Below are 24,166 nucleotides of genomic sequence, written 5' to 3'. Positions count from 1 at the left end.
TTGACTTGACTTTCCACTGCATGTTATTCAACTGGGCCTATGTGAAGTTATGATTAACGTTTGTCATTCAATTCTTCCAGGTATATTTATATAGAGGCAATAAAATTATATTTTCCTCCAAAATGCCAAAACGCCAGCATAAAATGAATTCATTCTTTAAAACTGCATAAATCCAACATATTCCATTGGACCTCCTTATCTGCTCTAAGCTACAGCTCTAACAGGGCCTCTGGTATATGAAGCCAACTACTGAAGTGTGGAGTCAAAGGGAAAAGTCAACTGGATAAGTGTGGACAGAGACAAAAAAAACTCCATCGCAGGTGAATGACAGTGAGGGTCTGATGAGCGATAGCACCTTGGTTATCAAGTTATTGACCTTTTCCATAAACATTTCTACCTGCCAGCTCCAGAGGAAGAGGCTTGGTGAGTTATGCCAGTCAATGTGTTTCACAGGAGCCTCCTCAGGAGTAATAAGCCTTTATGGAGTAAGTTATAGCGCAGTGAAGATTCTCCCTGACAATCCCTCCACTTACACCACCCAGCCAAGTGCCACTCCGACAGAGTAATGAACGGCTATTGTGTTACTTCATAAACTTGTCAAGCTCCCTTTTTCATTTTATTTCCAGAGCAAACTGCCTTTTGACGGTGGAGGAGCTGGTACCTGATGCCGTTGCCACTCCAGCCCGGGCCAGGTTAATAAATACGTCAGACCATAAAAAGTGCTGCGTTATTAAAATAGACTCCGATAAAATCTGGATGAAGCCGCTTTCAGTGCTTCAGGTGTGTCAAGTGTGATTTAGATATCTTGGTGGCAGGCAAGACGTGGGGTGAGGTAGAGAAGATAACTGCGGAGAGCACAGACAGACAGAGGGACCCCTGACCTCTGACGAGCAGCCATCGGCTCAGACGGCTAAGCTAGCCGTCTGCTATGGAAATGTTACTGGGGAGAGAGGAGCGGATTCAAATCCATCAGATTACTGATCACAACATCCACATCAATCTGCTGCCCTAACTCTCTCTCTCTCTGTGTGTGTGTGTGTGTGTGTGTGTGTGTGTGTGTGTGTGTGTGTGTGTGTGTGTGTGTGTGTGTGTGTGTGTGTGTGTGTGTGTGTGTGTGTGTGTGCGCGCGTGTGTGTGTACAGTGTGCATGAGGTCCCATACTTTGGTCACACAGCCACAGGTTAGGAAATGAGCTTTCCCTGGTAGGTTCCTGAGACTCACAGAGCATGAAGACTAGAGCTTCCTACCATGGCCCGAGCTGCCCACACTGGTTTAATCATTACATAGGAGGAGACACGGAGGGCTGCTCAGTGAGGTCTGCCTCCTGCTGTGAGTGTATGCGCCTGGACTAGAGAGCAGCTGGAGGAATGACTGAGATGTCCTCTAAATCTGCTGAGCTCCTCGAAAACAACTCGCACTACAGTTTCTATGAATTATCATTTCGATATGACTGCGTTCATTGTTAAAGACTGAATACCTTGAAAATAAAGACAAACCGACACTTTTTGGGGAAATAAAGGTTTTATCTCTCTCAGTCACCTGTTACTTCTTCACACACACACACACACACACACACACACACACACACACACACACACACACACACACACACACACACACACACACACACACACACACACACACACACACACACACACACACACACACACTTTCTCTCTCTCTCTGATGGACAGAGCTCAACAGGCAGTAATTGAGGCGTGAGTAACCTGACTCACAGGAAGTGAAGCGTAATTCCATTTCCTCCTCTGGTGATGGAGACCTTTAATGGTCCAGCCTAAGCCCCTGGTTCAGTGCCTCAACGGCCCTGGCCAGCACCCCATCACTCCCAGGAACAGGACTGGGTGAACACACACACGCACACACAATTTCTTCACAGATGATAACATAAATTAAGTTATTATGTGTTATTATGTTGTAGGATATCAGAGTTTCTCTTTACCATTTGAGAATGGTAAAAACTCTGGGCCCTCCTGGCCTGCGTACTGAGCCATGGTGTCAGGCCCTCAGCCTGGTCTGAAGAGCCCTGGGGTCTTCCTGGCCTGCGTACTGAGCCATGGTGTCAGGCCCTCAGCCTGGTCTGAAGAGCGCTGGGCTGAAGCTGCATGGTGGGCTGAAGGCAGGATGAGGATGACAAAGCGATGTGTTAATTCCCTCTGTAACTTTCCTTATCGTGTCACGTTGGCCATTCATTAACAGCATGTTTTAATTAGCCATTAGTGAACACGTTCTCCATGTCAGAGATATGAGAAGGAGGGGCTGGAGGGTGGAGGGTGGGGGAGGGTGGGTGGGTGGGGGGGGGGGGAGTATTCCATCCGGACAGACTGAGTGGTGTTGGTAACTGTGTGTGTGTGTGTGTGTGTGTGTGTGTGTGTGTGTGTGTGTGTGTATGTGTGTGTGTATGTGTGTGTGTGTGTGTGTGTGTGTGTGTGTGTGTGTGTGTGTGTGTGTGTGTGTGTGTGTGTGTGTATGTGTGTGTGTGTGTGTGTGTGTGTGATATCAGGGACACTCCGGCAGAGAACAATTTACCAGGAAGGCGGCTGCGTTACGTTGGACCTCTTGATTAACCACTGCTTACTTCTCAGTCGTATCATTGTAGAGAGAGACAGCGGGTGTACAGCCACCCCCAACATGATCATGCCCCCCACCCCACCCGCTACCAACCCTCCACCCACTCACACAGTGGACCGTCTACCCTCCCCCACTCACCCATTCCATTGTGCTCCACCATCCAGTAACGTATCCTCTGATTGGTTGTGGCGGTGTTGCGGCTTCATGCTGGTCAGGATCCGCTGAGGGAGATAGGGATTAAGGATAATTAGCATGAACAATAACAACAAATAAACAAACAGACAGGGCTGGGAAACAGAACAGGTCACGGAGAAGTTACATTGTTTACCAGCTGACACGGTTCAGTCTCAGTAAACACACAGGGCCAGCTACTGTGCACTTAGCAGTCACACACACACATGCCCAAGCATACACTCACGCGCACGCATGCACACACACCCACGCACACACACCCATACCTTCCATAACTGAATAAGAGCCAATAGCCAATGAATTTGAGCTCTGGATCTGAAAATATCCATATTTGTGATGAACTTATTGTGAACGTTTGATTGGCATAGCAGAATGACATTTACCTTGAAGTGTGTGACTGTCTAATACCGAGGGCCTACCCCTGAGAGCTGAGGTCACTCAAAACTGGGCCAAATCAAAGTGATTAAGGGCCTGCAAATCAATAAACGCTTTACTGTATATTAGATTTGCTCAACCTCTTTGGATCACACTAAGTCAGCAGAAAAAAGGAGAGTGAGTTTTATATGAACTGCGATCCAACCGAGCGCTGGCTAGATTGGACTGTACAGATCTTTAAACAGCAGATTTCTGAGGCCTGACGTAAAAAGAATGGAGTGATCTCTTGATTGAACGGTAAGGACAGATAGAGTCAGCAGCTCGTCCAATCAGGTCCTGGTAAAAGACCTCAGGTTTCTAATGATAAAGTAAGCTATGGTGAGATTTGTTCTCATACCATTTCAGGTAGGTCACAGGAATAACCCGAACAATTGTGTTCTGCGTTTTGAGATTTCTGAAGAAACATAGCGTTCCAGGAACAATCATGCAACATTCTCGGAATACAAGTTGTTTCAGACCATCAAAGCACACTACTGACATTCAAGGAACATGATTCCATAACGTTATCTCAGAGAGCTGGAGTAGAAACCGCTGCCCTACGTTCTGGGAAGGTTTTGTTGTTATCAGAGATGGTGACACCCAACAAACAGGTCATTACTGCTGGGTAGTGACAATCCTATACTGTCTGTCTGTCTGTCTGTCTGTCTGTCTGTCTGTCTGTCTGTCTGTCTGTCTGTCTGTCTGTCTGTCTGTCTGCATGCCTTTCTGTCTGTCTGTCTGTCTGTCTGTCTGTCTGTCTGTCTGTCCGTCTGTGAGTGTGCTGATGTGAGAATTAAATTGCCATTCTAGACAGACACCCACCAAGCCAGACAGCCAGCCAGCCAGACAGACAGACAGCCAGCCAGTCACACAGCTATTGTAACTCTACAAAGTAAATGTTTCTGACACACAATAAGGATCTACAGCAAGAACATTCACTCTAACACACAATCCCCTGAAGACAGCAGCTTTTTATCTGTGTGTGTGTGTGTGTGTGTGTGTGTGTGTGTGTGTGTGTGTGTGTGTGTGTGTGTGTGTGTGTGTGTGTGTGTGTGTGTGTGTGTGTGTATGTGTGTGTGTGTGTGTGTGTGTGTGTGTGTGTGTGTGTTCCTATCAGTAAATAAATAGCTTTCTGGGGACAGTTAGTTGGACTAGTCCAGTGACTACACATGCACACACACACACACACATTTCCATGGAGACAATGTGTCCCTTCCTCTTTTATGTTGGTCTGCCAGTAAATCTAAATTGGCGAGAGCGTTTAACCTCTAACCCTCGCTCAGTCCGCCCGCTCCCCAGTCCAGGCTTCTAAAGACCGAACCAGAGAGAATTAGAATCAATTCTGAAAAAGGAAGAAAGGAAAATGAAGCATTTAAACGTGTTTGAACACAACAGAGCCGAGGTCAAATAAAAGGCATGTGTTTTTCCTCCGTGCCTAAGATAAAAACGCTCCCATTCCGCGTGTAAAGAGTTGTGAGGACCGCGGCTGGGCATCGTTGTTTTCGACAGTTCCAGTGGCCAGAATATAGTCTATTATAATGTGACTCTTTGATGTGATCTAATCTAAGAGGGTATAAAGGGAAACCCAATCTGTTTACAGCTTTGATTGGAATTACACAATCAATTACCACCTCCCGCTGAGCCCCAAATGAGCAGGGCCCAAAAGACAGGGGAATTGGTTAAATGTTATTGTTGGGAGGCCATTATCCAACAATCGGCCTGGTTAATGCAAGAAAATGACATTCATTAAAAGCCTCAACAGGAATCTCCCAGAGGGCTGTGCTGCAGCTGACCCCCATTCAGTAGAGGGCTTTGTCTCTGCCGTCCGCTGTGGGGAGGGAAGATCATGTCAAAGACACAAAATGCGGGGAGCACTCTTTTGTAGAGAGACACTGGCTGCCTCTCTCTCTATGCAAGTGTGTGTGTATTGGTGTGTGTGTGTATATTTGTGTGAGAGAGAGAGTGTGAGTGAGAGAGCAGGAGAGAGTGTTAATTACATAATTCCGTGTGTGGGGAGTGTGGGAAGAGAGGGAGTTAGAGAGAGATAGAGAGAGAGTTAAAGAGAGAGTTAGAGAGAGAGTTAAAGAGAGAGTTAGAGAGATAGAGAGTCGTAGAGCACACAAAAAACTATACATACCTTGGCCTAAATATCAGTGCCACAGGTAACTTCCACAAAGCTTTGAAAGATCTGAGAGTCAAGGCAAGTTGGGCATTCTATGCCATCAAAAGGAACATAAAATTCAACATACCAATTAAGATCTGGCTAATAATACTTGAATCAGTTATGCCCTTTATGGTTGTGAGGTCTGGGGTCCGCTCACCGACCAAGAAATCACAAAATGGGACAAACACTAAATTGAGACTCTGAATGCAGAATTCTGCAAAAATATCCTCTGTGTACAACGTAGAACACCAAATAATGCAGGCAGAGCATAATTAGGCCAATACCCGCTAATTATCAAAATCCAGAAAAGTGACGTTATAATCTACAACCACCTAAAAGGAAGCGATTCCCAAACCTTCCATAACAAAGCCATCACCTACAGAGAGATGAACCCGGAGAAGATGTGTACATGTGTACATTGTTACAACACTGTATACAGTGGGGAGAACAAGTATTTGATACACTGCTGATTTTGCAGGTTTTCCTACTTGCAAAGCATGTAGAGGTCTGTAATTTTTATCATAGGTACACTTCAACTGTGAGAGACGGAATCTAAAACAAAAATCCAGAAAATCACATTGTATGATTTTAAAGTAATTAATTTGCATTTTATTGCATGACATATTTATTTGATACATCAGAAAAGTAGAACTTAATATTTGGTACAGAAACCTTTGTTTGCAATTACAGAGATCATACGTTTCCTGTAGTTCTTGACCAGGTTTGCACACACTGCAGCAGGGATTTTGGCCCACTCCTCCATACAGACCTTCTCCAGATCCTTCAGGTTTCGGGGCTGTCGCTGGGCAATACGGACTTTCAGCTCCCTCCAAAGATTTTCTATTGGGTTCAGGTCTGGAGACTGGCTAGGCCACTCCAGAACCTTGAGATGCTTCTTACGGAGCAACTCCTTGGTTGCACTGGCTGTGTGTTTTGGGTCGTTGTCGTGCTGGAAGACCCACCCATCTTCAATGCTCTTACTGAGGGAAGGAGGTTGTTGACCAAGATCTTGCGATACATGGCCCCATCCATCCTCCCCTCAATACGGTGCAGTCGTCCTGTCCCCTTTGCAGAAAAGCATCCCCAAAGAATGATGTTTCCACCTCCGTGCTTCACGGTTGGGATGGTGTTTTTGGGGTTGTACTCATCCTTCTTCTTCCTCCAAACACGGCGAGTGGAGTTTAGACCAAAAAGCTCTATTTTTGTCTCATCAGACCACATGACCTTCTCCAATTCCTCCTCTGGATCATCCAGATGGTCATTGGCAAACTTCAGACGGGCCTGGACATGCGCTGGCTTGAGCAGGGGGACCTTGCGTGCGCCGGACGATTTTAATCCATGACTGCGTAATGTGTTACTAATGGTTTTCTTTGAGACTGTGGTCCCAGCTCTCTTCAGGTCATTGACCAGGTCCTGCCGTGTAGTTCTGGGCTGATCCCTCACCTTCCTCATGATAATTGATGCCCCACGAGGTGAGATCTTGCATGAAGCCCCAGACCGAGGGTGATTGACCGCCATCTTGAACTTCTTCCATTTTCGAATAATTGCGCCAACAGTTGTTGCCTTCTCACCAAGCGGCTTGCCTATTGTCCTGTAGCCCATCCCATCCTTGTGCAGGTCTACAATTTATCCCTGATGTCCTTACACAGCTTTCTGGTCTTGGCCATTGTGGAGAGGTCTGTTTGATTGAGTGAGTGGACAGGTGTCTTTTATAAAGGTAATGAGTTCAAACAGGTGCAGTTAATACAGGTAATGAGTGGAGAACAGGAGGGCTTCTTAAAGAAAAACTAACAGGTCTGTGAGAGCCGGAATTCTTACTGGTTGGTAGGTGATCAAATACTTATGTCATGCAATAAAATGCAAATTAATTACTTAAAAATCATACAATGTGATTTTCTGGATTTTTGTTTTAGATTCCGTCTCTCACAATTAAAATGTACATATGATAAAAATTACAGACCTCTACATGCTTTGTAAGTAGGAAAACCTGCAAAATCGGCAGTGTATCAAATACTTGTTTTCCCTACTGTCTATACATAATATGACATTTGTAATGTGTTTATTCTTTTGGAACTTCTGTGAGTGTAATGTTTACTGTTCATTTTTACTGTTTATTTCACTTTTGTATATTATCTACCTCACTTGCTTTGGCAATGTTAACATATGTTTCCCATGCCAATAAAGCCCCTTGAATGGAATTGAATTGAGAGAGAGTTAGAGAGAGAGTGTTAGAGAGATAGAGAGTTAGAGAGAGAGATAAAGACAGAGTTAGAGAGTTATAGAGTGAGTTAGAGAGATAATTAGAGAGAGAGATAGAGAGAGAAAGGGGTTAGAGAGAGCGTTAGAGATAGAGAGTTAGTGTTAGAGAGTTAGTGAGTTAGAGAGAAAGTTAGAGAGAGAGTTAGAGAGACAGAGAGAGATAGAGAGCGAATTAGAGAGAGAGTTAGAGAGAGAGTTAGAGAGAGAGTGAGCATTGTATGCAATAAAAATGAAATTATTCAAAATCAACATCCAATTAGAATTTGGACTAAAATATTTGACAGTGTAATCCTACCAATAGCTCTTTATGGAAGTGAGGTTTGGGGGCCACTCAATAAACTGGACTTTATGTGGGACAAACATCCAATTGAAGCCCTACATGCAGAATTCTGTCGGAATATTCTACAAGTCCAGAGAAATACACCAACTAATGCATGTAGGGCAGAATTGGGCTGCTTTCCAGTAATAATGAAAATACAGAAAATATCATAACATTTTTGGCTACATCTAAATTCAAGTCCAAATTCAAGTCTGCAATTTAAAGCACTTCAAACCCAAGAGCTGAGCCCAGAAACGAGCCCTCTCAGTCAGCTGGTGTTGGACCTCACCAACCAAGCTGACACCAGCACTGCTTCAAAAGAAAGAATTCCAATAAACAAAATCATGAACCAATCAAAGGAATCACATTTACCACATTGGAAAAATGAAACAAAATCCCAAAGCCGACTAAATTGCTATCTGACCCTAAACAGAGAATATGAATTGGCTGATTATCTCTACTCTGTCATAGATACGAAGCAGAGACAGATCCTTACCAAGTACAGGCTGACAGTGAGAGACAGAGACAAATCCTTACCAAGTACAGGCTGTGACCACTGATTGGCAATAGAAACCGGCAGACATAAAAATACATGGCTAACCAAAGAGGATGTGGTCACTAGACAATAGGAGAGGTAGAGACAGAGATACACTTTCTCCTTTACTGTGATAAATATTCCTCACAAAGAGATTCATTTATCACAGAAATTACTACATTTATTCCAAATTTGTATTTATTAAACCCAGAGGAAAAACTAATAATATTCATGGGCGAAGGAGCAATGGCTCCTCTTGGAGCCAAATATGTATTTTCCTGCCATAGCCTGAGGGACACTGAATAATAACATCTGCACAGTAAGCAGTAACTTACTTATTGTTACTATTATTGTTATTGTTTATCATTCCAAATAGTAGTGGTATGGGTGGTAATGGTAATGATAACAGTTTAGTGATGGTGGTAGTAATAGTAGTAGTAGTGGTATGGGTGGTAATGGTAATACTGACAGTTTAGTGATGGTGGTGGTAGTAGTAGTGGTGTGGGTGGTAATGGTAGTGATAACAGTTTAGTGATGGTGGTAGTAGTAGTAGTAGTAGTGGTATGGGTGGTAATGGTAATGATAACAGTTTAGTGATGGTGGTGGTAGTAATAGTAGTAGTAGTGGTATGGGTGGTAATGGTAATACTGACAGTTTAGTGATGGTGGTGGTAGTAGTAGTAGTGGTATGGGTGGTAATGGTAATGATAACAGTTTAGTGATGGCGGTGGTAGTAGTAGTAGGAGTAGTGGTATGGGTGGTAATGGTAATACTGACAGTTTAGTGATGGTGGTGGTAGTAGTAGTAGTGGTATGGGTGGTAATGGTAATGATAACAGTTTAGTGATGGTGGTGGTAGTAGTAGTGGTGTGGGTGGTAATGGTAGTGATAACAGTTTAGTGATGGTGGTAGTAGTAGTAGTAGTAGTGGTATGGGTGGTAATGGTAATGATAACAGTTTAGTGATGGTGGTGGTAGTAATAGTAGTAGTAGTGGTATGGGTGGTAATGGTAATACTGACAGTTTAGTGATGGTGGTGGTAGTAGTAGTAGTGGTATGGGTGGTAATGGTAATGATAACAGTTTAGTGATGGTGGTGGTAGTAGTAGTGGTGTGGGTGGTAATGGTAGTGATAACAGTTTAGTGATGGTGGTAGTAGTAGTAGTAGTAGTGGTATGGGTGGTAATGGTAATGATAACAGTTTAGTGATGGTGGTAGTAGTAGTAGTGGTATGGGTGGTAATGGTAATGATAACAGTGTAGTGATGGTGGTGGTAGTAGTAGTAGTGGTATGGGTGATAATGGTAATACTGACAGTTTAGTGATGGTGGTGGTAGTAGTAGTAGTGGTATGGGTGGTAATGGTAATGATAACAGTTTAGTTATGGTGGTGGTAGTAGTAGTAGTAGTGGTATGGGTGGTAATGGTAATGATGACAGTTTAGTGATGGGGGTAGTAGTAGTAGTAGTAGTAGTAGTAGTGCTATGGGTGGTAATGGTAATGATACCAGTTTAGTGATGGTGGTGGTAGTAGTAGTAGTGGTATGGGTGGTAATGGTAATGATACCAGTTTAGTGATGGTGGTAGTAGTAGTAGTAGTAGTGGTATGGGTGGTATTGGTAATGATGAAAGTTTAGTGATGGTGGTATTAGTAGTAGTAGTAGTAGTAGTAGTGGTGTGGGTGGTAATGGTAGTGATAACAGTTTACTGATGGTGGTGGTAGTGGTAGTAGTGGTAGTAGTGGTATGGGTGGTAATGGTAATACTGACAGTTTAGTGATGGTGGTGGTAGTAGTAGTAGTAGTGTATGGGTGGTAATGGTAATGATAACAGTTTAGTGGTGTGGTATTAGTAATAGTAGTGGTATTGGTGGTAATGGTAATGATAACAGTTTAATGATGGTGGTGGTAGTAGTAGTAGTAGTGGTATCGGTGGTAATGGTAATGATAACAGTTTAGTGATGGTGGTGGTGGTAATAGTGGTAGTAGTGGTATGGGTGGTAATGGTAATGATGACAGTTTCGTTATGGTGGTGGTAGTAGTAGAAGTAGTGGTATGTGTGGTAATGGTAATGATAACAGTTTAGTTATGGTGGTGGTAGTAGTAGTAGTAGTAGTGGTATGGGTGGTAATGGTAATGATGACAGTTTAGTGATGGTGGTAGTAGTAGTAGTAGTAGTGGTATGGGTGGTAATGGTAATGATAACAGTTTAGTGATGGTGGTGGTAGTAGTAGTAGTAGTAGTAGTAGTATGGGTGGTAATGGCAATGATGACAGTTTCGTGATGGTGGTGGTAGTAGTAGTAGTAGTAGTGGTGTGGTTGGTAATGGTAATGATAACAGTTTAGTGATGGTGGTAGTAGTAGTAGTAGTAGTAGTAGTATGGGTGGTAAAGGCAATGATGACAGTTTAGTGATGGTGGTGGTAGTAGTAGTAGTAGTAGTGGTATGGGTGGTAATGATAATGATGACAGTTTAGTGATGGGGTAGTAGTAGTAGTAGTAGTAGTAGTAGTAGTAGTGCTATGGGTGGTAATGGTAATGATACCAGTTTAGTGATGGTGGTGGTAGTAGTAGGAGTAGTGGTATGGGTGGTAATGGTAGTGATAACAGTTTAGTGAAGGATGGTAGTAGTAGTAGTAGTAGTGGTATGGGGGTAATGGTAATGATAACAGTTTAGTGATGGTGGTAGTAGTAGTAGTAGTGGTTTGGGTGGTAATGGTAATGATAGCAGTTTAGTGATGGTGGTGGTAGTAGTAGTAGTAGTGGTATGGGGGTAATGGTAATGATAACAGTTTAGTGATGGTGGTAGTAGTAGTAGTAGTAGTAGTAGTAGAAGTAGTATGGGTGGTAAAGGCAATGATGACAGTTTAGTGATGGTGGTGGTAGTAGTAGTAGTAGTGGTATGGGTGGTAATGGTAGTGATAACAGTTTAGTGATGGTGGTAGTAGTAGTAGTAGTAGTGTATGGGTGGTAATGGTAATGATAACAGTTTAGTGATTGTGGTGGTAGTAGTAGTAGAGGTAGTGGTATGGGTGGTAATGGTAATGATGACAGTTTAGTTTAGTGATGGTGGTGGTAGTAGTAGTAGTAGTTGTGGTATGGGTGGTAATGGTAGTGATAACAGTTTAGTGATGGTGGTAGTAGTAGTAGTAGTAGTGTATGGGTGGTAATGGTAATGATAACAGTTTAGTGATGGTGGTAGTAGTAGTAGTAGTAGTGGTATGGGTGGTAATGGTAATGATAACAGTTTAGTGATGGTGGTAGTAGTAGTAGTAGTGGTATGGGTGGTAATGGTAGTGATAACAGTTTAGTGATGGTGGTAGTAGTAGTAGTAGTAGTGGTATGGGGGGTAATGGTAATGATAACAGTTTAGTGATGGTGGTAGTAGTAGTAGTAGTGGTTTGGGTGGTAATGGTAATGATAGCAGTTTAGTGATGGTGGTGGTAGTAGTAGTAGTAGTAGTGGTGGTATGGGTGGTAATGGTAATGATGACAGTTTAGTGATTGTGGTGGTAGTAGTAGTAGTAGTAGTGGTATAGGTGGTAATGGTAATGATGACAGTTTAGTGATTGTGGTGGTAGTAGTAGTAGTAGTAGTGGTATGGGTGGTAATGATAATGATGACCCGTTTAGTGATTGTGGTGGTAGTAGTAGTAGAGGTAGTGGTATGGGTGGTAATGGTAATGATGACAGTTTAGTGATGGTGGTGGTAGTAGTAGTAGTAGTAGTGGTATGGGTGGTAATGGTAGTGATAACAGTTTAGTGAAGGTGGGGGTAGTAGTAGTAGTAGTGGTATGGGTGGTAATGGTAATGATGACAGTTTCGTGATGGTGGTGGTAGTAGTAGTAGTGGTTTGGATGGAAATGGTAGTGATAACAGTTTAGTGAAGGTGGGGGTAGTAGTAGTAGTAGTGGTATGGGTGGTAATGGTAATGATGACAGTTTCGTGATGGTGGTGGTAGTAGTAGTAGTGGTATGGGTGGTAATGGTAATGATAACAGTTTAGTGATGGCGGTGGTAGTAGTAGTGTAATGGGTGATAATGGTAATGATAACAGTTTAGTAATGGTGGTGGTAGTAGTAGTAGTAGTAGTAGTAGTAGTAGTGGTATGGGTGGTAATGGTAGTGATAACAGTTTAGTGAAGGTGGTGGTAGTAGTAGTAGTAGTGGTATGGGTGGTAATGGTAATTGATGACAGCTTCGTGATGGTGGTGGTAGTAGTAGTAGTAGCAGTGGTATGGGTCGTAATGGTAATGGTGACAGTTTAGTGATGGTGGTAGTAGTAGTAGTGGTATGGGTGGTAATGGTAATGATAACGGTTTAGTGGTAGTGGTAGTAGTAGTAGTGGTATGGGTGGTAATGGTAGTGATAACAGTTTAGTGAAGGTGGTGGTAGTAGTAGTAGTAGTGGTATGGGTGGTAATGGTAATTGATGACAGCTTCGTGATGGTGGTGGTAGTAGTAGTAGTAGCAGTGGTATGGGTCGTAATGGTAATGGTGACAGTTTAGTGATGGTGGTAGTAGTAGTAGTGGTATGGGTGGTAATGGTAATGATAACGGTTTAGTGGTAGTGGTAGTAGTAGTAGTGGTATGGGTGGTAATGGTAATGATAACAGTTTAGTGATGGTGGTGGTAGTAGTAGTCGTGGTATGGGTGGTAATGGTAGTGATAACAGTTTAGTGATGGTGGTGGTAGTGGTAGTAGTGGTAGTAGTTGTATGGGTGGTAATGGTAATGATTACATTTTAGTGGTGGTGGTATTAGTAGTAGTAGTAGTGTATGGGTGGTAATGGTAATGATAACAGTTTAATGATGGTGGTGGTAGTAGTAGTAGTAGTGGTATGGGTGGTAATGGTAATGATAACAGTTTAGTGGTGGTGGTAGTAGTAGTAGTGGTATGGGTGGTAATGGTAATGATACCAGTTTAGTGATGGTGGTGGTAGTAGTAGTAGTGGTTTGGGTGGTAATGGTAATGATAACAGTTTAGTGGTGGTGGTAGTAGTAGTAGGGGTATGGGTGGTAATGGTAATGATAACAGTTTAGTGATGTTGGTGGTAGTAGTAGTAGTAGTGGTATGGGTGGTAATGGTAATGATGACAGTTTCGTGATGGTGGTGGTAGTAGTAGTAGTAGTGGTATGCGTGGTAATGGTAATGATAACAGTTTATTGATGGTGGTAGTAGTAGTAATAGTGGAATGGGTGATAATGGTAATGATAACAGTTTAGTGATGTGGTGGTAGTAGTAGTAGTAGTGGTATGGGTGGTAATGGTAATGATAACAGTTTAGTGATGGTTTTAGTAGTAGTAGTAGTGGTATAGGTGGTAATGGTAATTATAACAGTTTAGTGATGGTGGTAGTAGTAGTAGTAGTAGTGGTATGGGTGGTAATGGTATTACTGACAGTTTAGTGATGGTGGTGGTAGTAGTAGTGGTAGTGGTATGGGTGGTAATGGTAATGATAAAAGTTTAGTGATGGTGGTAGTAGTAGTGGTATGGGTGGTAATGGTAATGATAGCACTTTAGTGATGGTGGTGGTAGTAGTAATGATGATGATGGTAGTTGTAGTACTGATATAATGGTGAAGATGACCGTTATTTAGTTATAAGTTAGTTATAGTTTCATTTTCCATATTTAGATTTGTCTATTTATTACATTTCTACTATTGACTGTTACCATTTTATTTGTATTATTTTTGTATTTAATTTAGTATTATTATTTACTACCATTTTATATGATTATTTGCTATCGTTTATAATTTTGTTACAATGTATATTGTATACATAGTTGCTTTGGCAATATTGACACAATGTTTTTCATGCCAATAAAGCAGCTTGAAGTTAGAGAGACAGTTAGAAAGTTAGAGCGAGAGATAGAGTTAGAGAGAGTTAGATAGAGAGTTAGAGAGAGAGTTAGAGATAGAGAGGGAGTTAGAGAGTGATACAGATCTTAGAATCAACTATTAAAGACTACCAGAACCCACTGGATTCTCCAATTACATTGAATGAGTTACAGGACAAAATAAAAACCCTCCAACCCAAAAAGGCCTGTGGTGTTGATGGTATCCTCAATGAAATGATCAAATATACAGACAACAAATTCCAATTGGCTATACTAAAACTCTTTAACATCATCCTTAGCTCTGGCATCGTCCCCAATATTTGGAACCAATGACTGATCACCCCAATCCACAAAAGTGGAGACAAATTTGACCCCAATAACTACCGTGGAATATGCGTCAACAGTAACCTTGGGAAAATCCTCTGCATTATCATTAACAGCAGACTCGTACATTTCCTCAATGAAAACAATGTACTGAGCAAATGTCAAATTGGCTTTTTACCAAATTACCGTACAACAGACCATGTATTCACCCTGCACACTCTAATTGACAACCAAACAAACCAAAACAAAGGCAAAGTCTTCTCATGCTTTGTTGATTTCAAAAAAGCCTTCGACTCAATTTGGCATGAGGGTCTGCTATACAAACTGATGGAAAGTGGTGTTGGGGGTAAAACATACAACATTATAAAATCCATGTACACAAACAACAAGTGTGCGGTTAAAATTGGCAAAAAACACACACATTTCTTCACACAGGGTCGTGGGGTGAGACAGGGATGCAGCTTAAGCCCCACCCTCTTCAACATATACATCAACGAATTGGCGCGGGCACTAGAAAAGTCTCCCCCTACTAGAATCTGAAGTCAAATGTCTGCTGTTTGCTGATGATCTGGTGCTTCTGTCACCAACCAAGGAGGGCCTACAGCAGCACCTAGATCTTATGCACAGATTCTGTCAGACCTGGGCCCTGACAGTAAATCTCAGTAAGACCAAAATAATGGTGTTCCAAAAAGGTCCAGTCACCAGGACCACAAATACAAATTCCATCTAGACACTGTTGCCCTAGAGCACACAAAAAACTATACATACCTTGGCCTAAACATCAGCGCCACAGGTAACTTCCACAAAGCTGTGAACGATCTGAGAGACAAGGCAAGAAGGGCATTCTATGCTATCAAAAGGAACATACATTTCAACATACCAATTAGGATTTGGCTAAAAATACTTGAATCAGTCATAGAGCCCATTGCCCTTTACGGTTGTGAGGTTTGGGGTCCGCTCACCAACCAAGACTTCACAAAATGGGACAAACACACCCTACAGAGCCCCAGGACAGCAGCACAATTAGACCCAACCAAATCATGAGAAAACAAAAAGATAATTACTTGACACATTGGAAAGAATTAACAAAAAAACAGAGCAAACTAGAATGCTATTTGGCCCTACACAGAGAGTACACAGAGGCAGAATACCTGACCACTGTGACTGACCCAAAATTAAGGAAAGCTTTGACTATGTACAGACTCAGTGAGCATAGCCTTGCTATTGAGAAATGCCGCCGTAGGCAGACATGGCTCTCAAGAGAAGACAGGCTATGTGCACACTGCCCACAAAATGAGGTGGAAACTGAGATGCACTTCCTAACCTCCTGCCCAATGTATGACCATATTAGAGAGACATGTTTCCCTCAGATTACACAGATCCACAAAGAATTCGAAAACAAATCCAATTTTGATAAACTCCCATATCTACTGGGTGAAAATCCACAGTGTGCCATCACAGCAGCAAGATTTGTGACGTGTTGCCACGAGAAAAGGGCAACCAGTGAAGAACAAACACCATTGTAAATACAACCCATATTTATGCTTATTTATTTTATCTTGTATCTTTTATCTTTTAACCATTTGTACATTGTTAAAACACTGTATATATATAATATGACATTTGTACTGTCTTTATGTTTTGAAACTTCTGTATGTGTAATGTTTACTGTTAATATGTATTGTTTATTTCACTTTATATATTCACTTTATATATTATCTACCTCACTTGCTTTGGCAATGTTAACACGTTTCCCATGCCAATAAAGCCCTTGAATTGAATTGAATTGAGTGAGTTAGAGATAGAGAGAAATTTAGAGAGTGAGATAGAGAGAGAGTTAGATAGAGAGTTAGAGATAGAGAGGGAGTTAGAGAGTGAGTTAGAGAGTGAGTTAGAGATAGAGAGAAATTTAGAAAGAGAGATAGATAGCGAGAGTTAGAGAGTGAGTTAGAGATAGAGAGAAATTTAGAGAGTGAGATAGAGAGAGAGTTAGAGAGAGATAGAGAGAGATAGAGAGAGAGATAAAGAGAGAGTTAAAGAGTGACGCTGGGTGTGCGTGAAAGAGAGCTCCGTAGAAATTAACATGTCTATCATTCTGTACTGAGGCACATAACCCCAGGCCTGAGCTATTGGCTGCAGACTAGCTTCAATCCAGTCACCAACACAATGACCTTTATCACAACCTGGAAAACACGAACACATCCTATATCACAACCTGGAAAACACTGACAGATCCTGTATCACACCCTGGAAAACACTGACAGATCCTATATCACAACCTGGAAAACACTGACACATCCTATATCACAACCTGGAAAACACTGACACATCCTGTATCACAACCTGGAAAACACTGACACATCCTATATCACAACCTGGAAAACACTGACACATCCTATATCACAACCTGGAAAACACTGACACATCCTATATCACAACCTGGAAAACACTGACACATCTTATATCACAACCTGGAAAACACTGACACATCCTATATCACAACCTGGAAAACACTGACATATCCTATATCACAACCTGGAACACACTGACACATCTTATATCACAACCTGGAAAACACTGACACATCCTATATCACAACCTGGAAAACACTGACACATCCTATATCACAACCTGGAAAACAATGACACATCTTATATCACAACCTGGAAAACACTGACACATCTTATATCACAACCTGGAAAACACTGACACATCCTGTATCACAACCTGGAAAACACTGACACATCCTATATCACAACCTGGAAAACACTGACACATCTTATGTCACAACCTGGAAAACACTGACACATCCTATATCACAACCTGGAAAACACTGACACATCTTATATCACAACCTGGAAAACACTGACACATCCTATATCACAACCTGGAAAACACTGACATATCCTATATCACAACCTGGAAAACACTGACACATCTTATATCACAACCTGGAAAACACTGACACATCCTGTATCACAACCTGGAAAACACTGACACATCCTGTATCACAACCTGGAAAACACTGACACATCCTATATCACAACCTGGAAAACACTGACACATCCTATATCACAACCTGGAAAACACTGACATATCCTATATCACAACCTGGAAAACACTGACACATCTTATATCACAACCTGGAAAACACTGACACATCCTGTATCACAACCTGGAAAACACTGACATATCCTATATCACAACCTGGAAAACACTGACATATCCTATATCACAACCTGGAAAACACTGACACATCTTATATCACAACCTGGAAAACACTGACACATCCTGTATCACAACCTGGAAAACACTGACATATCCTATATCACAACCTGGAAAACACTGACACATCCTATATCACAACCTGGAAAACACTGACATATCCTATATCACAACCTGGAAAACACTGACATATCCTATATCACAACCTGGAAAACACTGACACATCTTATATCACAACCTGGAAAACACTGACACATCCTGTATCACATCCTGGAAAACACTGACACATCCTATATCACAACCTGGAACACACTGACATATCCTATATCACAACCTGGAAAACACTGACACATCCTGTATCACAACCTGGAAAACACTGACATATCCTATATCACAACCTGGAAAACACTGACACATCCTATATCACAACCTGGAAAACACTGACACATCTTATATCACAACCTGGAAAACACTGACACATCTTATATCACAACCTGGAAAACACTGACACATCCTATATCACAACCTGGAAAACACTGACACATCCTGTATCACAACCTGGAAAACACTGACACATCCTATATCACAACCTGGAAAACACTGACACATCCTATATCACAACCTGGAAAACACTGACACATTCTATATCACAACCTGGAAAACACTGACATATCCTATATCACAACCTGGAAAACACTGACACATGCTATATCACAACCTGGAAAAGTATCTTACAGTAGGTAACCCATCAAAACTCTCGCAAGTGTTACAGAACATGCAGATGTAAGATTTTAATTTGAGCCAGTTTGCTACATCAGGAAAATAATCCTGCAGCAACAGGAAATGTGAATTATTATATGGATTATAATTAATGGATATGATTGTAGGGGTTGATACAAGGGAAAATCAAGTCTGTAATGTCAAAGTGGAAATACCTCAAAGTTCTCCTGCAGTAGGGTGATCGAATTAAGATCCTACATCTGTAGGACGCTCAAAGAGGTTGTTGTTCTGTATTTATGGAGTTTACATTGAAGCTCAGCGTCCTCCTCTAGATAATCCTGGGATGTAAACTTCCACCAACGGCAAGGCTCTCTCTCTGTTCTATTCACAGAGCCACAGAGAGGACAGAGGGTCGCCAGGAACAAATCCTAACCCAGGTATTTCTGTTCTCGCTCCAGGATAGAAACCACGTCTCCAACAGCAGCGGGTAGAAATAGCCTTCAGAACATGGAAGATGTTCATTCTCATGTCAGAATGTGTCAATGTGGTCATCTCGGCAGGAACTGTCAGATCATCCATAGAGAAATATACTCTTAGTAAAAAAGGGTTCCTGGTAGAACACTTTTGGGTTCCATGTAGAACACAATGTGGAAAGGGTCTTAAATGGAACTCAAAAGTGCTCTCCTATAGGGACAGCTGAATGACTATTTTAGGTTCTAGATAGCACCTTTTATTCTAAGAGTGCAGACAGCTCTGTTGAGTATCATATTGTTTAATTGCCTTCTACTCTTGTCTTCTATGGCGAAGTTCAGATTCTACTGTTGTCTTCTATGGTGAAGTTCAGATTCTACTGTTGTCTTCTATGGTGAAGTTCAGATTCTACTGTTGTATTCTATGGTGAAGTTCAGATTCTACTGTTGTCTTCTATGGTGAAGTTCAGATTCTACTGTTGTCTTCTATGGTGAAGTTCAGATTCAACCATGAAAGGAGATATTTTGTGTGTTTGTATTGACATGTAGGCTAAGTGTGCCATTTTTAAATGTAGGTAGTTCTGTCCTTGATCTGTTCTATTAATGTTGTGTATTATGTCATGTTTCATGTTTTGTGTTGACCCCAGGAAGAGTAGCTGCTGCTTTCACAACAGTTAATGGGGATCCTAATCAAATACACACAAAAAAGGGGGGTCAGGATATTCAATAATGTCCTTTATGCAAAACAAAACTGTTTTTTTTTTTAGCTTTTAACATTAGCACAATTAGCATGAATTAAGAATTCTGGAAATAACAGTTACTTGCCTGTTGTATAGAAGCTACCTTTTCCTCTCTATAAGGCCTGTTATAGAGTAACCAATAGTAGAAAAGCCTGTGATGCTATAAAACAGAGGTAGCCACGAGCGCTTCCCATTTCAACGATATTATCGGTGTGTGTGCCGTGTGTATGTGTGTGTGTGTGTGTGCGTTACAGTGCGTATGTGTGTGTGTGTGTGCGTTACAGTGCGTATGTGTGTGTGTGTGCGTTACAGTGCGTATGTGTGTGTGTGTGCGTTACAGTGCGTATGTGTGTGTGTGCCTGCACATAAATCTTCTCTTTGTGCTGCTTCCCATGTGTGTGAAGCAGGCAGGCAGTGAGCTAAGCCCCTGACTGAGAAACAAGCCACAGTAGCAGCATTCCTCACAGTTCACCAAGGCATCTGTCTCTAACAGCATGAGGGCTTCACCAGGGAGAGAGAGGAACAGAGAGAGGGGAGAGAGAGAGGGGGAGTGAGAGAGAGAGAGAGAACAATGGGGGGGAAGACATCTCTCTTTCACTTTCTCTCTCTCTTCCTCTTTCTCTCTCTCTCTCTCTCTCTCTCTCTCTCTCTCTCGCTTCTCATTATTTGAGAGACAGCGTCAGCGATAGAAACACTGTTTTTCCCCCTCTCTTTTTCCCTCTCATTTCTCTGGTCTCAGTGTGAGTTTTGTCTTCCATCATCTGCTCAGAGCTGTGAGTCAGCTGCGGGTCATATCACAACACTCCGCGCTACGCTACCAGTTTAGCACCCGACTACGACTGCACCCGATGACTCCTTCACACACAAGCACACTCTTTCTCCCCTGAAACACACAGAGACACAACGAGACAGAGACAGACAGACACATGCAGTGCTGGGAATGGGCGAGCAGGAAACAATAGTGTCATATTCACTGTTGACAGGATTCAAGTGGTAGCTGTTGCTAGTTTGTAGGTGGGTGATACCTGACGGCAGTGACCTTGTTGAACAGGAAGGCCTGGGTGTAAAGCAGTGAGAATATCATGTGTGTGTGGTTGGAAGAGAGAGAGAGAGAGAGAGAGAGAGAGAGAGAGAGAGAGAGACAGACAGAGAGAGAGACAGAGAGAGAGAGAGAGACAGAGACAGAGACAGAGACAGAGACAGAGACAGAGACAGAGACAGAGAGACAGAGAGACAGACAGAGAGAGAGAGAGAGACAGAGACAGAGACAGAGACAGAGACAGAGACAGAGACAGAGACAGAGACAGAGAGACAGAGAGAGAGAGAGAGAGAGAGAGAGAGAGAGAGAGAGAGAGAGAGAGAGAGAGAGAGAGAGAGGTACAGAGATAGAGGTACAGAGATAGAGGTAAAGAGAGAGAGGTACAGCCATGGTGACAATACAGTACAGTACATTTTTAGCAGAGAGAGAGAGGTACAGACATGGTAACAATACAGTACAGTACATTTTTAGCAGAGAGAGAGAGGTACAGAGAGAGGTACAGACAGAGAGAGGTACATACATGGTAACAATACAGTACAGTACATTTTTAGCAGAGAGAGAGAGGTACAGACATGGTAACAATACAGTACAATACATTTTTAGCAGAGAGAGAGAGGTACAGAGAGAGGTACAGACAGAGAGAGGTACAGACATGGTAACAATACAGTACAGTACATTTTTAGCAGAAAGAGAGAGGTACAGAGAGAGGTACAGACAGAGAGAGGTACAGACATGGTAACAATACAGTACAGTACATTTTTAGCAGACCCATTTAAATTGGCAAATTCAAATTCACACCTCCTTCCCAGCAGTGGGTCCATCCACCTCTAGAAACAAGTCCTCCCTCCATCTTCACATCGCAAACCCAATTAAATGTCACCTGAGTCGGCTCTGATTGGCCACGGTCAGAGCTGAAGCATTGCTCCTGTGTGTGTCGGGTGACGGTGGCAGTATGAGAATATGCATATCCTTGGAGCTCTGGCAGGGACAGTCTATTTTTAGCCTATATCATCCTAGACTGGCTGTGAGATTGGGGGAGGGGTTGTAGTTAGGGGGAGGTGTCATGCCAAGGATCTCAGAGCCATTCATCTGAAGTGGATCTACAGTGGCGTCACCAAGACGACCTCATCTAGTAGGCTATATCTCCACCTGGAGATTCTTCACGGCCTAGCACAGATTCACGTTCCTGTTGTATGTTAACATGACCGACTCTGCACTGCTGAAATTAATGTTCTGTACTTGGCTCTAATCACCTACTTAAGCGAAGGTGGATAAATTCTCTTTCCTAACGGGCTATGGCCAAGCTGATTGTGGCATACCAACTGTCAGAGCGTACTGTGTTAAAATATGAACAGCATATTAATCAACACCAGAGGTTCACAGATGAAACCTGTTCTTCAATCAACACCAGCAAGGTGGTTACCACGGCAACGCAGACACAAGACAACTCTCCTGGATTCGCGTGTGCGAAACAACAAAAAGAACCTCAACTGCGATTTGATCCGAGATTTGATCCGAGATGCCGGGTTCTCTTCTACCCTGAGAAAACAGTCCCCGTACTACAGGTTCCACACCCACCTTGCGTAGACTATACCGTAGGCCTACAGGAAACCACCAGGCTACAACAAGCGACTCCAACACAAGCGAGTCATCTTGGGCAGCCATCATTATCTGTTTAAAGAGCTCTGTCCCCACAGATCATCATTACGAGCCACATTAGAACTACTTTGATTATACTCCCCTAATCCTTAACAGACAGCTGCAGCCCATTCACAGCTGCCTGCATGGCTAATCTCCCCACCACTAAATACAGCCGAGACAATGGGCAACAAATGACAACTTATACAGAGGGATGGAGAAATATAAAGGAGAGGAGAAACAAAGGGAGAAGAAGAGAGGAGGCGGAGGGAAGCGCTGTTTTGCATCAAAGCCCGAGGTAAACAGTGGTGAAGGGATGGTTAGACTGGAGATGCCAGGAGATGTTCTCTCTGTAAACATCATGAGATGTAAATGAGAGGAGAGAGGGGGAGAGAGAGGTAGAGGTAACGGGAGAGGGGAGGGAGAGGTAGAGGTAACGGGAGAGGGGAGGGAGAGGTAGAGGTAATGGGAGAGGGAGAGGTAGAGGTAACGGGAGAGGGAGAGGGAGAGGTAGAGGTAACGGGAGAGGGGAGGGAGAGGTAGAGGTAACGGGAGAGGGGAGGGAGAGGTAGAGGTAACGGGAGAGGGAGAGGGAGAGGTAGAGGTAACGGGAGAGGGAGAGGTAGAGGTAACGGGAGAGGGGAGGGAGAGGTAGAGGTAACGGGAGAGGGGAGGGAGAGATAGAGGTAATTGGATAGGGAGAGGGAGAGGTAGAGGTAACGGGAGAGGGAGAGGTAACCGGAGAGGGAGAGGTAACGGGAGAGGGGAGGGAGAGGTAGAGGTAACGGGAGAGGGGAGGGAGAGGTAGAGGTAACGGGAGAGGGGAGGGAGAGGTAGAGGTAATTGGAGAGGGAGAGGGAGAGGTAGAGGGAACGGAAGAGGGAGAGGTAACGGGAGAGGGAGAGGTAACGGGAGAGGGGAGGGAGAGGTAGAGGTAACGGGAGAGGGAGAGGTAACAGGAGAGGGAGAGGGAGAGGTAGAGGTAACGAGAGAGGGAGAGGTAAAGGTAACGGGAGAGGTAGAGGTAACCGGAGAGGGGAGGGAGAGGTAGAGGTAACGGGAGAGGTAACGGGAGAGGGAGAGGTAGAGGTAACGGGAGAGGGAGAGGTAGAGGTAACGGGAGAGGGGAGGGAGAGGTAGAGGTAACGGGAGAGGGGAGGGAGAGGTAGAGGTAATTGGAGAGGGAGAGGTAGAGGTAACGGGAGAGGGAGAGGTAACGGGAGAGGGAGAGGTAACGGGAGAGGGGAGGGAGAGGTAGAGGTAACGGGAGAGGGAGAGGTAACGGGAGAGGGAGAGGGAGAGGTAGAGGTAACGAGAGAGGGAGAGGTAAAGGTAACGGGAGAGGTAGAAGTAACGGGAGAGGGGAGGGAGAGGTAGAGGTAACGGGAGAGGGAGAGGTAGAGGTAACGGGACAGGGAGAGGTAGAGGTAACGGGAGAGGGGAGGGAGAGGTAGAGGTAACGGGAGAGGGGAGAGAGAGGTATAGGTAACGGGAGAGGGGAGGGAGAGGTAGAGGTAATTGGAGAGGGAGAGGGAGAGGTAGAGGTAACGGGAGAGAGAGAGGTAATGGGAGAGGGAGAGGTAACGGGAGAGGGGAGGGAGAGGTAGAGGTAATGGGAGAGGGGAGGGAGAGGTAGAGGTAACGGGAGAGGGAGAGGTAGGGAGAGGGAGAGGTAGAGGTAACGAGAGAGGGAGAGGTAAAGGTAACGGGAGAGGT

At 43.4% G+C, this 24,166-nt stretch overlaps 1 long non-coding RNA gene across 1 annotated transcript; it reads right to left on the bottom strand.

Annotated features, from left to right (window-relative positions):
* Positions 1-1,612: 1,612 nt before the first annotated feature.
* LOC118941044 lies at positions 1,613-22,367 on the bottom strand. The gene is made up of 3 exons (XR_005037326.1): positions 21,611-22,367; positions 2,728-2,810; positions 1,613-2,131 (listed from the first exon to the last, which is right to left on the bottom strand). It is a non-coding gene; the product is annotated as an uncharacterized LOC118941044 (long non-coding RNA).
* Positions 22,368-24,166: the final 1,799 nt, after the last annotated feature.

Source organism: Oncorhynchus mykiss, chromosome 18, assembly GCF_013265735.2.
Source record: "Oncorhynchus mykiss isolate Arlee chromosome 18, USDA_OmykA_1.1, whole genome shotgun sequence".
NCBI lineage: Eukaryota > Metazoa > Chordata > Actinopteri > Salmoniformes > Salmonidae > Oncorhynchus > Oncorhynchus mykiss.
This window is presented reverse-complemented; position numbering and strand designations above follow the sequence as displayed.